Here is a 12653-nt window from a genome sequence, read left to right as displayed (position 1 = left end):
AAAGCAGATCTAGACCTCTGTCACACCATAATCAAGGTGTTTATCACAGTATTAAAGCATACCTACACAGTAAACTCATTATCATTAGGTTACACTGGGTAAAGCAATGTGTACATCTATAGCATAAAGAACGAGCAGAGGCACTGCCAGGTTTCTGAGCAGTGAATTCCATGTGGTGCCACCAGAAGACCTCCGTCAACATCAGATGTATTATAGGGATGCACACGAGCACCAGAGAACTGGGAAAGAATCAGAAAATGGGGATAATTGCTGCCTTTTTTGTGAAGCAGATTGCAGTTCAGAAAGAGTACAGAGGAAAAGGAGACCTATTTAGATAAGACGAATAATACTTTTCCTGGATTTTGGGCAGGCATGCAAGTATGCACCATGTCCCATAAATCATAACCATTTTTGTTATTAATAATGCATTCCAAATTTTTTTGTAAGGACTTTACTGAGCTTGTGTATACATAACAGACTAACTAGATACCAGGAATAGATTGTCCTAGGGATGACAAGTCCAACTGTGCAAAAGTAATTAGTCTAGGGCATGAAACCTGGTTTCTGTCAGCTTGATGGCTGTCACATGGCCAGGGCGTTGGAGCTGCTCCACACTGTTCATCAGTGCTGGGCAACGTAGCACGTTTTTGCATTTCAGCTTTTGGCTTATTTCCTCATGGGGGAGTACAGAACGACCCATTTGGGTTATCCTGTAACTGATCCGAACACCAGAAGAAATGAAATATGTGTACTAGAACGGCATCATCAAAGTGCACCCGTTAACTGGATGCACAGCCTTCAAAAGATAGTCATCCCTGTGTGGCTTTATTTTTCATAAGGGCTTTCTAATTTAAGTACAGGTCTTGGACGATTGTCCCTAAGTGCTGGAGAGAAACCTACCTCGCATTTTCATGCATGAAACGTACTTTGGCAGGGCAGACAAAATCAGCAGGAGTATTAATTTCCCTGCCTGTAAAGGCAGAGTGGCTGAGCTAGGTAGGAAGCTGAGATCATCGCTATGGGTAAGAACAGGCAGGGCAACCTGTCACAGCCGATGGCCATCTCTAGCCCGCTCCCTCCAAGTCACGCAGCACCTACCCTTCCTTCCCCTACTTCCACGTCACCGGCACTTCGCATCGCGGTCCAGAAGTGACGGGTTGGTAACACGGAGGCAGGTGGGGATGCTCGGAAAGCTGTAGCTGCAAAACTGTGTTGAGATGGCTCGGGGCCCAGAGCTGTTTCCTCCTGAGCTGAAGTGCAGAGAAACCTGACAGCCCTCCCAGCGACTGAGAACTTCAGTATGAGAAAGGATTTGGAAAAGCTGCCCTAAAAAAAAAAAAATCTGTTTCATCTTTCCCAGAGCTGAGAGGAACCTCATATAAATGGGGTGAGCCAAACTTCACAGCGAGGTATAGCGTGAGCACCCCTGAGGACGGCGGCTTATTCAGGAGGTGGGTGACGAGTGTCCTCCTCTCTGAGGTCTTGCTGCTGGTCTCACCGAGGCCGTGGTGTCCTCAGAGCTGGTGGAGAGCACAGGGGGGTCTACAAAGCCATCGGTGGTCCCGGAAAGCTTCGGGCGAAGCTGGGTGAGAAAAGAGGCACTGAACTTGCAGCAAAACTCAGGAGACCACAGCTGTAATCAGCTCCGCCGCACGCTTGTGATTACGAGGTCGCTTGCAGTTACCACATTAAGGAATTCATTTTTTTCCTCCTACACGTTTCAGAGAAATTACAAGAATTGGATGAGAGTATGAGGTATCAGGCTCAGAGATCAGCAAATGAGCATGGTGCCAGGCAGAGCAGAGGTCGGGCAGAGGGGGGCACCTCACCTGTGTAATTCCGATGTGAGATTATCAGTATTAAGTAGTGACAGCTCTTGTAGAGACCTGCCTGAGAAAGTTCAACCCCCAAAATCCCAAATTTCCACTGTCCCGCTGGGACCTGTTGCAAAACTGATGAAAGGCTAAGTATGATGATGTGATTGCATTAAAAATTATTCCTATCTAGGCCCCCCAAAAACAAGAAAAAAAGCCCACAAGGGCCAGCCTGGTTCCCCTGGTTCTGTGTGAGTGAAAACATTCATCACCACGGCTGGACTTTGTATTAGAAGTCACCATTAAAATTAACATGGAGAAGGAATTGCTGGTTGTCATCACTGGCAAAGACAAACAACCGCTAAAGCTATTACTTGTATCAAACACCATCAGTGGTTAATAATGTGGGTCTTTTCTGTCTGAGATGATGAGTAGCAGACTGCAATATTTAACTAGGGTTCAGCTAATTGAATCGCACACATTGTGCATAGCCTGTATGAAGCTTAAAAGCTTTCAGACACAAAAATGAAATTATATTGGCATCTAAATTTGGATTAATTACCTTATCGTTAGTTAATAATAGCCACGGTGCTTCTAATACATAAAATCCTATATTAGTACCAAGAAATAGCATCATCTTGTGACTGAGTCTGTACTGCAATGTATGCATGTTTTCACTGAGCTGCAGAGTAGATGTTGGACCAGATTTATTGCTGGCATCAAGATATATTAATGAGAGATTTGTTCACTTACAGCAAAGCGTATTCTGGCTCACAGAAATACATATATGAAACAGAAACACCATGGGCAATTAACCACGAGCAGACAGTCAAGGGAGAAAAATTTTTTTTATTCAGTTATTCAGAAGAAATATGGTTGCTTTTCTAAAAATTATCTTTTACTTAAGCAGGAGTTATTACACTCACTACTGTCATAAATGAATGAAAGCCTGTGACCTCTTATGGTTTAAGAAGTCAACCTAGGCAATGGCATGAATTTAGAGATCCTAAAATCACCTTCGTTTTAATACCGCTGGATCAGAGGTTGCGTCTGTGATTTTGCAGCCTCTCTTGGTTTTGCACGTTGCACTTGTCTCCGACCTGCCCGACGGGCTGGGTGTCTGTGGGGAGCTGCTGAAATCCGGCTGGTTTCTTTGCTTTCAGGGCAGGATCAGAGCAGCGCTCCATGCCCGTGGTGGAGACCCCGGAGCCATGGGGCAGGAGGCAGGACTGCCCCTCCATCAAAAATTCAGCCCCCCCATGCTGGCAGCAGGGCTGCTGGCACCACCGCTTCGATGCTGCGTGCACGGGATGATGCTCCACGGACATGTTACCGTGCCCAAAAAATGAGTGTATGGAGTCCACAGGGGACCTCAGGCCCCGGGAGAACACGGCTCTGGCTGCCTCTGGCCCTCAGCAATGCTTCAGAGGGCAATGCAACCGACCTACAGCAAGCTTTCGCAAAATAACTGGCCCCAGATGAATATTTTGCCCTTACTATCAACGTGTAGCTTATGTCCTGGAACATGACAGCTTATGTCCCTCCCAAATTCTTGTAGTTTTCCAGCTGCGATTTGAACCTTCGCCGTAGTACTTGAGAGTATCCTCCTCTGTACAACACGCAATCCCTCCTTGGGTCCTGCTGAGCTCCTGACTTAAATACCAGTGAGTCTCACACGCTGACTGTGTACTGTTTGAAAACAACATTTTTTGCCTAGATTTTGCATTTACTGAGTATCATCTTCACTGAATGTCTTGTTTTTCTACTAGGAGAAAGCGTTAAGTATCTACTTTTTCTAGCCTGTTCATATTTCATGCGGTTGCAGCATGTCCTTCATACTCCTTTTCTTTGTAAACAAGACAGTTTCTGGTTTTTCAATCTGTCTTCCTAAGAAAGTTTTCCTATGCCTCTAACCAAATTTTTCATCCTGCTCTTATATTACTCTACATCATGGCAGAAAACAGCTTTATCCTAATTAAGGCTGAAAGTGCTTTTCCGTTTTGTAGCTGAATTTTTCAAGGGCTCGGAAATAAACTTATTCACTTATGCAGCCTGCAAATTTATCATGAATCACAGAGATACAGGACAGTGCTGGAGGTCTACATGTACGGTCATTAGAGACAGGGGTCATAAGATCTAGCCCCTCTCTGCAAAAATTGTTTCTGCTTTCCTAGTTAAAGAGTCTTACCTCTTGTCCTCCAAAAATGTCAGGAATTCGACATATACTCTAGGTAATCTTTCCCTGGGAGCGTGGCCCTGGAAGGATGCACCCTGCGTTTCCGAGGCTGACGAGGACCTGGATGCTGCTGCGCGGGAGGGAAAGGACACCACTGAGATGCGGGGCGATGCGCCGGGGAAAGGACCGTGTTTTCCTGGTGCAGACTTCTCCGTCCTCTTCTGCTTCCCAGAGAAGATCAAGCACTGAGGTGGCACGGGCTGGTTTCTGCTGGGACAAAAGCAGAGAGCGACAGACCCCGGTGACGTGCCGCAGGGTCCTGCCCGGGGCACCCCGCAGCCTCCTTCTTCTCCTCTGGGAACGCCGGCCCATGGTCTGAAAGAGGAGGAGATCTGCTCCCACCCTCAACTTTCCCAGCATTAGGGTTTTTAGACGGGGCTGGGCCGAGTGCCAACTGTGCAACTCAACGAAGCGGCTTGTGAGAAGGATTTGGGGGTCATTGGACTGCAGGAACTTGATTTAAAAAAAAAAAAAAAAAAAAATGCGCAGACCGGTGCGCACCTCAGCCCCCTCAGCTCTGCGGGGGGCTGCGAGGTGACGCTCATTTGTGCCGTGAAGTCATTCACGCCGGCACAGACCTGATATCGGGCGTTAGCAAAGCCGGCGGTAGCAGGTTGGTTTGGGGGGCTGCACCCACCTCCCATCGCCGTCGCAGAGAGCAGGAGAGGGTACGCTGGCACTGCCACCGAGACGCCGGTCTGTCTTTGCAGACTTTTTGAGGCTTTTTACCCCTCTGCTAACCAAACCATTACAAAAACCGTTTTTTGCTAGCTTTGTTGGAAGTGGAAATCAGAGCTGCCTTCAGCAGATGCTGGTGTGAAAATGTGGAGTTTACAAGATGTCAGAGTAGGAGTGAGGGGATGCTGGGAATCTCTGTGATTTATACTAATCTCCATAAAAATGAATTCTGTAAGTCAGAAAAGAAGGTGTCGAAGTCCTTGCCTCTTTTTTTCTTCGTTAGAACAGAAAATTTTGCCTCATTCCAGTTTGAGATTATTTATTTTCTGCAATGTGAGGTTTCTGCTCAAGTTTTAACAAAGGACAATCCTTAATAGCTAGCCTTTCTTGCTTATGATACATACCGCTTGCAGGGGAACTATTCATTGATTTATTTTTTTTCTCTGAACAGCAGGAGGAAGAATGGTGAATTCTCCCTCTCCCTGTTTTCAGCCACGGTAATGACAAACCCTGAGGTACTAGGACACTCATCAAGACCTACTCTGCTAACATTTGTGTTTGTTTTCCCACTTAGAGTGAAAGGCTTTTGTTTAGAAATAATTTCATATAATGACACCAAATAAAGAGAACTTCTCACATCTGCCCTTTGCAGGAATGGTTTCTTTGTGCTAGGATGCTTCAGTGTGTACTTTCTTGGAAAATGTGGGGTTTCTCCAGAGCAAAAGTTTAACTTAGATAATTTGGTGGGGTGAGAGAGTGTCTGGGGGACAATCACAGGCAGTAGCAGCTCTAGTACTTTTTAGGTGATGGGGAATTTAACAGAAAAAAGTTGTAGTATCTGTACCTGCGTGTGCATGTGCACAGGTGCATGTAATGCGGTGGAGATCTAAGAGAACAACAGTGTACAAAACACGGCCACGTCAGGTTACTTATTAACGAGGCAATACTAAGAAGGTGAGGATACTTTCTTCTACATGTCCCTTGTCACACTCGACCCAGGTTGCTACATGCTTGTCTCTGCAAGCTTGGAGATTGCCAGCAAAAGCCCCATTGAGGGCTGCTGTGCAGGAGCACAAATGCATGAGAACTCAGTAATATGAACTTGTGATCTGTTATTACAAGTTTGAAGGAGTTTTTGTAGTTACCTTAGTTGCGTAAGACGAGCAGACCTCCACTGAGTTCTGCCACTTCTGTCACTGTTAAGAAAGAACTACAAAGAAAAATTTTAACAAAGTTTATAAATTTCTGCTGGGTTTCCCCTACCACCCCAAGGCAGGTGCTCTCTGACCATAGGTGTTTTTCCAATGAAGTGGGGATTTTTGCTGTTGTTTGTTGTGGCTGGTGTGGTGGGTTTTTTTTTACAACCTTGTATGAGCTGGTGTTCTTCTGGGGACAAGAAGATGTTCTCTGTCACGGGAGCTGTACTTCAGGAAGCCTGAAGTAGGGTGAACTATTTTGGGGTGTATGGATTTGCACTCAGACTCCAGAGACCTGGCTTCTGTGCCTAGTTGCAGTACTGCCTGGCTATGTGATGTTCACCAAATTATTTCATGTCCCGTCTTCTATTTTACGCAGTTAGACTGCAAACCATTTAGGTCAAGACCTGCCATTTCCTACCCTTGCACAGAGTATCTTGAATGCCTGCAGGAAAAATTATAATCAAGAAGAATATATTCTAAAGTAGAGAGAGAATACCTCCCCAGTCATACATAAGTTGGATGGTGTAATTGTAAGAAGGGGTCCTGGTTATCATCAGTTCTCTTATAGGGAGTAGCTGGCTTCACTTTCGTGTTGATCCCTTTCATCCCTGGGGCTTAGCAACTATTTTTCCCTTCCTGTGAGAGTTATTTGTAACCTGTCCCCCTCCACCTGAAAAGCTGATGTGGCTCCAGGCTCAGACAGAAAGGCTGTGGGCCCATGGCCCTTTCCAGCTGTGCCCACACACGACAAACTATTCTCTCCCCTTTGCTCCAGATGACAACCTTTCCTATTCTTCTGCTCCAGCATCTGCTGCCTATTTTGATCAAACCAAGCCTGTCTCTTCCTTTTCCTTTAATTGTGTTGAAGAAATGAAAAGCATTTGGCTGGGAAATGTTTCCTCAGAAAGGCAAAAATATGTTCCATAAGCAATACTGAGCTTTCAGCTTCCTGCACAAAGCAGGACAAGATCCTTTCCTCTTCTCCTGTCTTCCCCTTTAGAGGTGATCTGAGGGTGAGACACTGCAAATGATTAATCAGAAAGGGAACCCCTTAACTATTCTCTCGCCTCGGTCCTGATTTGCAACAAGAATTTGAGAAAGGATCATTTTATACAGCACGTATGTCTAGCGTCATGGGTCATCACCAGATTTGACAAATTCTCCTCTCCTCCATGCTTCACACCTTCAAATAAATTTTATTTTAAGATTTTCCACAAACAGCCAACTAATGCCTGGGAAAGTAATTAAAGTTGTCTCTTTTGGACATTTGCAGGTTTCTTCACTGTCACTGGAACTGTGACCACATGAAGATCAAGAAAGGATGTCCTGATGTTTAGTGTTAGTGTCTCTCGAGAGGGTTTTTTAACTTGTTTGGTTTTGAGATTATTTTGCTGGTGAACTTAGCTGATAATATTGCTATTGTAGGCCTGGATGACTAATTAGGCTAGAATTAGAAGATGGGGTTTTTGCCATGGAAGTCATTGGCTTCGCTCCAGTCCAGGATCTACATTGTCTTTCTTTGCCTCAGTGGATCTCACAGGATGGTTTTCGTTGGTGGGGACCTTGGAAGGTTGTCTGAGCTGACGCCCCCTTGAAGGTACCGCCGTCTTCACAGTTACATCAGGCCACTCTGGGCTGTGTCCACGTGAGCTTTGAGTATCTCCAACAGCCGAGGTACTGCAGCCTCCCTGGCCACCCTTTCCAGTGCACGACCACTTTTACAGAGTGATCACAAGAGGCTGCAGGGCATTGGGATGGTTGGTAAAGGGAATCTGGAGCACAGGTTATTTTTTTCCTCTCTCCTTCCAGTTGCAGGCAATGACATTGGAAGAAAGATGCACCCAGTCTATTAATGCATGGCTCCGTGGCTGGTGTCACTGCCACAATTTGGGGGTTTTTGATAATGGGATGGCCTACATGGCACCAGATTTGCTGGCGTCAGATGGAATTCACCCTTCTCAAAGGGGGAAGAGGGTCTTTGCTCACGAGCTAGAGGGACTCGATGACAGAGCTTTAACCTAGGCTTGAAGGGTGTGGGCGATAATATCAGGCTTGCCCGGGACAAGCTGTGGGACGACATGCCAAGGTTGGAGGGACAGGGTGCTAGCGAGGGCCCTCAGCCTGTTGCTCTGAGACGTGCTGGCTACACTAGAGCACACTTGAAGTCTTACGGAGATGAGCCAGGGGCTCTTGAGGTAATAGGAGCCAACAGGGAAACACGAGTGAAATACCTCAAAGGAATTAAGGGGTGTTCCTCTAAGAAGGTGACACGGCCGACAGCCCAGCTGAAGTGCCTCTACACCAATGTATGCAGCGTGGGCAACAAACAGGAGCAGCTGGAAGCCACCGTACTGCTAGAAAGCTACGACCTAGTTGCCATTACTGAAAATTGGTGGGACAAATCCCATGACTGGAGTGTGGCCAGGTATGGCTGCAAGCTGTTCAGAAGGGACAGGCGAGGAAGGAGGGGAGGAGGTGTTGCCCTCTACATCAAGAAATGGATAAGAGTGTGAAGAGCTGTCTCTGAAGAATAGCCATGAGCAGGTTGAAAGCTTGTGGGTAAGAATTAGAGACCGAGGCAACAAAGGGAACCTTGTGGTTGGTGTCTACTACAGGCCACCTGATCAAGGGGAGCCTATTGACAAAGCCTTCTTACTCCAGCTACAGGAGGCATCGCGCTTGCAGGTTCTCATCCTGCTGGGGGACTTCAACCACCCCAACATCTGCCGGAAAAGTAGCACGGTGAGCTGTAGGCAATCCAAGAGACTCCTGGAATGCATTGAAAATAACTTCTTCAGCCCTACCAGAAGGGATGCGATACTGGACCTGGTGGTCACCAACACAAGTGAGCTAACTGGTGATGTCAAGATTGGAGGCAGCCTGGGCTGCTGTGATCACGTACTGGTGGAGTTCACAGTCCTGAGGGATATGGGTCAGACTAAGGGTAAAATCAGGACCCTGAATTTTAGGAAAGCAAAATTCCAGCTGCTCAAGGAATTAGTCAATCGAACCCCCTGGGAAACTGCCCTCAGGGACAAGGGAGCAGAACAGAGCTGGCAGATCTTTAAGGATGCTTTCCATAGAGCACAAGAGCTCTCAATCCCCAGGTGTAAGAAATCAGGCAAGTAAGGCAAAAGACTGGCATGGCTGAGTCAAGAACTGCTGGTCAAACCAAGGGGCAAGAAGAAAACGCACAGGCAGTGGAAGTAGGGACAGGTATCCTGGGAAGAGTATAGGGACACTGCTCGGTTGTGTAGGGATGGGTTCAGGAAGGCCAAGGTGCGGATGAAGCTGAACTTGGCAAGGGATGCAAAGAATAAGAAGGGCTTCTACAGGTATGTCAGCCAGGAAAGGAAGGTCAGAGAAATTGTACCCCCCTGATGAGCAAGACTGGCAAACTGGTAACAACGGACGAGGACAAGGCTGAGGTACTCAACTACTTTTTTGGCTCAGTCTTCACTGGCAACCTCTCTTCCCACACCTCTTGAGTGGATGGACCGCAGGATGGGAACTGCAGGAGGAAAGCCCGTCCCACTGTAAGAGAAGATCAGGTTCGTGACCACCTGAGGAACTTCAACATACATAAATAAGTCTGTGGGACCAGACAAGATGCATCCCAGAGTCCTGTGGGAATTGGCTGATGTAGTTGCCAAGCCACTCACCACGATATTTGAAAAAGTCGTGGCAGTCAGGTGAAGTCCCTGGTGACTGGAAAAAGGGAAACATCGCACTCAGTTTTAAAAAGGGTAGAGAGGAGGACCCTGGGAACTACTGACCTGTCAGCCTCACCTCTGCGCCTGGGAAGATAATGGAACAGATCCTCCTAGAAGCTATGCTAAGGCACATGGAAGACAGGGAGGTGATTCGAGACAGTCAGCACGGCTTCACCATGGGCAGGTCTTGCCTGATGGACCTAGTGGCCCTCTATGATGGAGTGACTACATCAGTGGACAAGGGAAGAGCTATGGATGTCATCTATCTGGACTTCTGTAAGTGCTTTGACACGGTCCCCCACAACATCCTTCTCTCTAAAATGGAGTGATACGGATTTGATGGGTGGACTGTTCGGTTGATGAAGAATTGGCTGGATGGTCGCATCTAGAGAGTAGTGGTCAATGGCTCAGTGTCCAGATGGAGATCAGTGACAAGTGGTGTTTCTCAGGGGTCCATACTAGGACCCGTACTGTTCAATATCTTCATCAATGACATAGACAGTGGGATCGAGTGCACCCTCAGCAAGTCTGAAGATGACACCAAGCTGAGTGGTGCAGTTGACACACCTGAGGGACAGGATGCCACCCAGAGGGACCTAGACAAGCTCAAGAAGTGGGCCCATGTGAACCTCATGAGGTTCAACAAGGCCAAGTGCAAGGTCCTGCACCTGGGTTGGGGCAACCCCTGGTATCAATACAGGCTGGGGGATGAAGGGATTGAGAGAAGCCCTGTGGAGAAGGACTTGGGGGTACTGGTAGATGAAAAGCCAGACATGAGCTGTCAATGTGTGCTCGCAGTCCAGAAAGCCAACGGTGTCCTGGGCTGCATCAAAAGCAGCGTGGCCAGCAGGTCGAGGCAGGGGATTCTCCCCCTCCACTCCGCTCTGGTGAGACCCCACCTGCAGTACATCCAGATCTGGGGTCCTCAGCACGGGAAAGACATGGACCTGTTGGAGTGGGTCCACAGGAGGGTCACAAAAGTGGTCAGAGGGATGGAACAGCTCTCCTGTGAGGAAAGGCTGAGAGAGCTGGGGCTGTTCAGCCTGGAGAAGAGAAGGCTCCAGGGAGACCTTATAGCAGCCTGCCAGTTCTTAAAGGGGGCTTGTAAGAAAAATGGGGACAGACTTTTTAGTAGGGCCTGTAGTGATAGGACAAGGAGAAATGATTTTAAACTAAAAGAGGGTAGATTCAGACTAGATATAAGGAAGGAATTTTTTACAATGAGGGTGGTGAAACACTGGAACAGGTTGCCCAGGGAGGTGGTAGATGCCCCATCCCTGGAAACATTCAAGGTCAGGTTGGACGGGGCTCTGAGCAACCTGGTCTAGTTGAAGATGTCCCTGCTCGTTGCAGGGGGTTTGGACTAGATCACCTTTAAAGGTCCCTTCCAACCCAAACTATTCTATGCTTCTGTGATTCTATGATGCTATGATTCTATAATTCCATGATTCTATGATACAGGGAAGAATGTTTTTCCTTACATGCAGCCAAAATTTCCCTTTTTGCAACTTGTCTTCGTTGCTTCTTATCCTCTCCCTACCCTGAGAAGAGCCTGGCCCTGTCTTACCCCATAAGGTAGCTAAAGTCAGCAGTGAGAAACCCCCTAAGCCTTCTCATCCCGAGTCCACAGGAGCCCAGCTCCCCCAGCCTTTCCTTGTGCATCATGCATGGCAGCCTGCCAGTGCCCCTCCGACGGATCTGCATCAGCTCGACCACACGCTGTCTTCTGTGATTTGGGAAGAGCTGTTCACACATCACCCGGTCTGGAAGCTCAGCTGGCGAAACCTGGCAGGAGAAGGAAACAAATCTGCCCCTCTGGGTCTGTTTTCCTAATTTGCAATTGTTATCAGAGTACCTGTGACCCATGAATATCTGTGCCACTATTTGAGAATTGTTGTCTGGAGCATGTGAGATTTGTTCGAAGACCTGTGTTTATCCTTGGCTATTCACCTGAAAGCCAGATATTTACCTCCCCCTGGAAGTGTTGTGTCAGGAAAATAACAAGTCTGCCCTGTTCCAGGGATGACACTAGGCTACATTATTTTTGACAGTGCTAGAAGGTGGAGAACAGCTGGATATGAGTAAAATCTGCAGAGAAAATGTGTGAGAAGAAACTTGCAATACTTCTCCCTGATCTTTTTGTGCTCCTGGACGTCTTTGCCTGAAGAGCTATTCCTCAGCGCTTGGATTACTCTCCAGAAAATGCCTCCATCATGTGCTGTCGGTGTAGTCATCCAGGCAACAGCAGCGATACCTGACAGATGGTGGGATCCACTGGAAAAACAGTTTCCCAAATGCAAAAGGGAACAAACAGAAGAGTGTGACAAGGCTCGCTGAAATGGAAACTAGCTGCAGAAGATAAACCAGGAGAAAAGGCTAACCTGCCTATGAACTGAGAGCTAAAGGACAAGCACCAGAGCAGGATGGCTTAGGAATAAGCCAGAATGAGCAAGGAGCCTCCGTCCTGCCACCGAGGGCACGTCTGAGGAGAGGCAAATTCCCTGAGGGCTTTTCCACCCCACTGGTGACCCACCGCACTTGACAGCCATGGTAGGTAAGGTACGCCCTCCCCAAAACCTTAATGGGGAAAAGGAGAAAAGAAGCAAAGTTTCTCTGTGGCTTATGGAACTGTCGAAGTGAAAATCAAGCACATAGTTCTGTCTGTGCTGTCCCGCGTCTCTACGTCCTCAGCAGCGGTGCTTATCAGAAGGATATTACTTGCCTTTCCCTGTCGTATGTAACCTTTGGGTTATATTTTGCCTTGAATTCAGTGATATGATGTATGAATCGTCTCGCCAGCTCAGCCCGCTTCCCTTGATGCGTCGGAGGATTTCCTGCTGGCTGGGGTTGCATTTCCCTGTTTTGTTTGTTTTATATACAAGTGTGCTTTTATGGTGTAGGGTTATTTGAGGCAGAACAAGACATTTCCTCTGTAGGGCCATATTTGTAGATGTCATTTGAGAAGGCCATTGTGAGTCTTCATTAGGACTCACTTCATAAAGTACTCTAAAGC

This window comes from Aquila chrysaetos, chromosome 2, assembly GCF_900496995.4.
Source record: "Aquila chrysaetos chrysaetos chromosome 2, bAquChr1.4, whole genome shotgun sequence".
Classification (NCBI taxonomy): domain Eukaryota; kingdom Metazoa; phylum Chordata; class Aves; order Accipitriformes; family Accipitridae; genus Aquila; species Aquila chrysaetos.
This window is presented reverse-complemented; position numbering follows the sequence as displayed.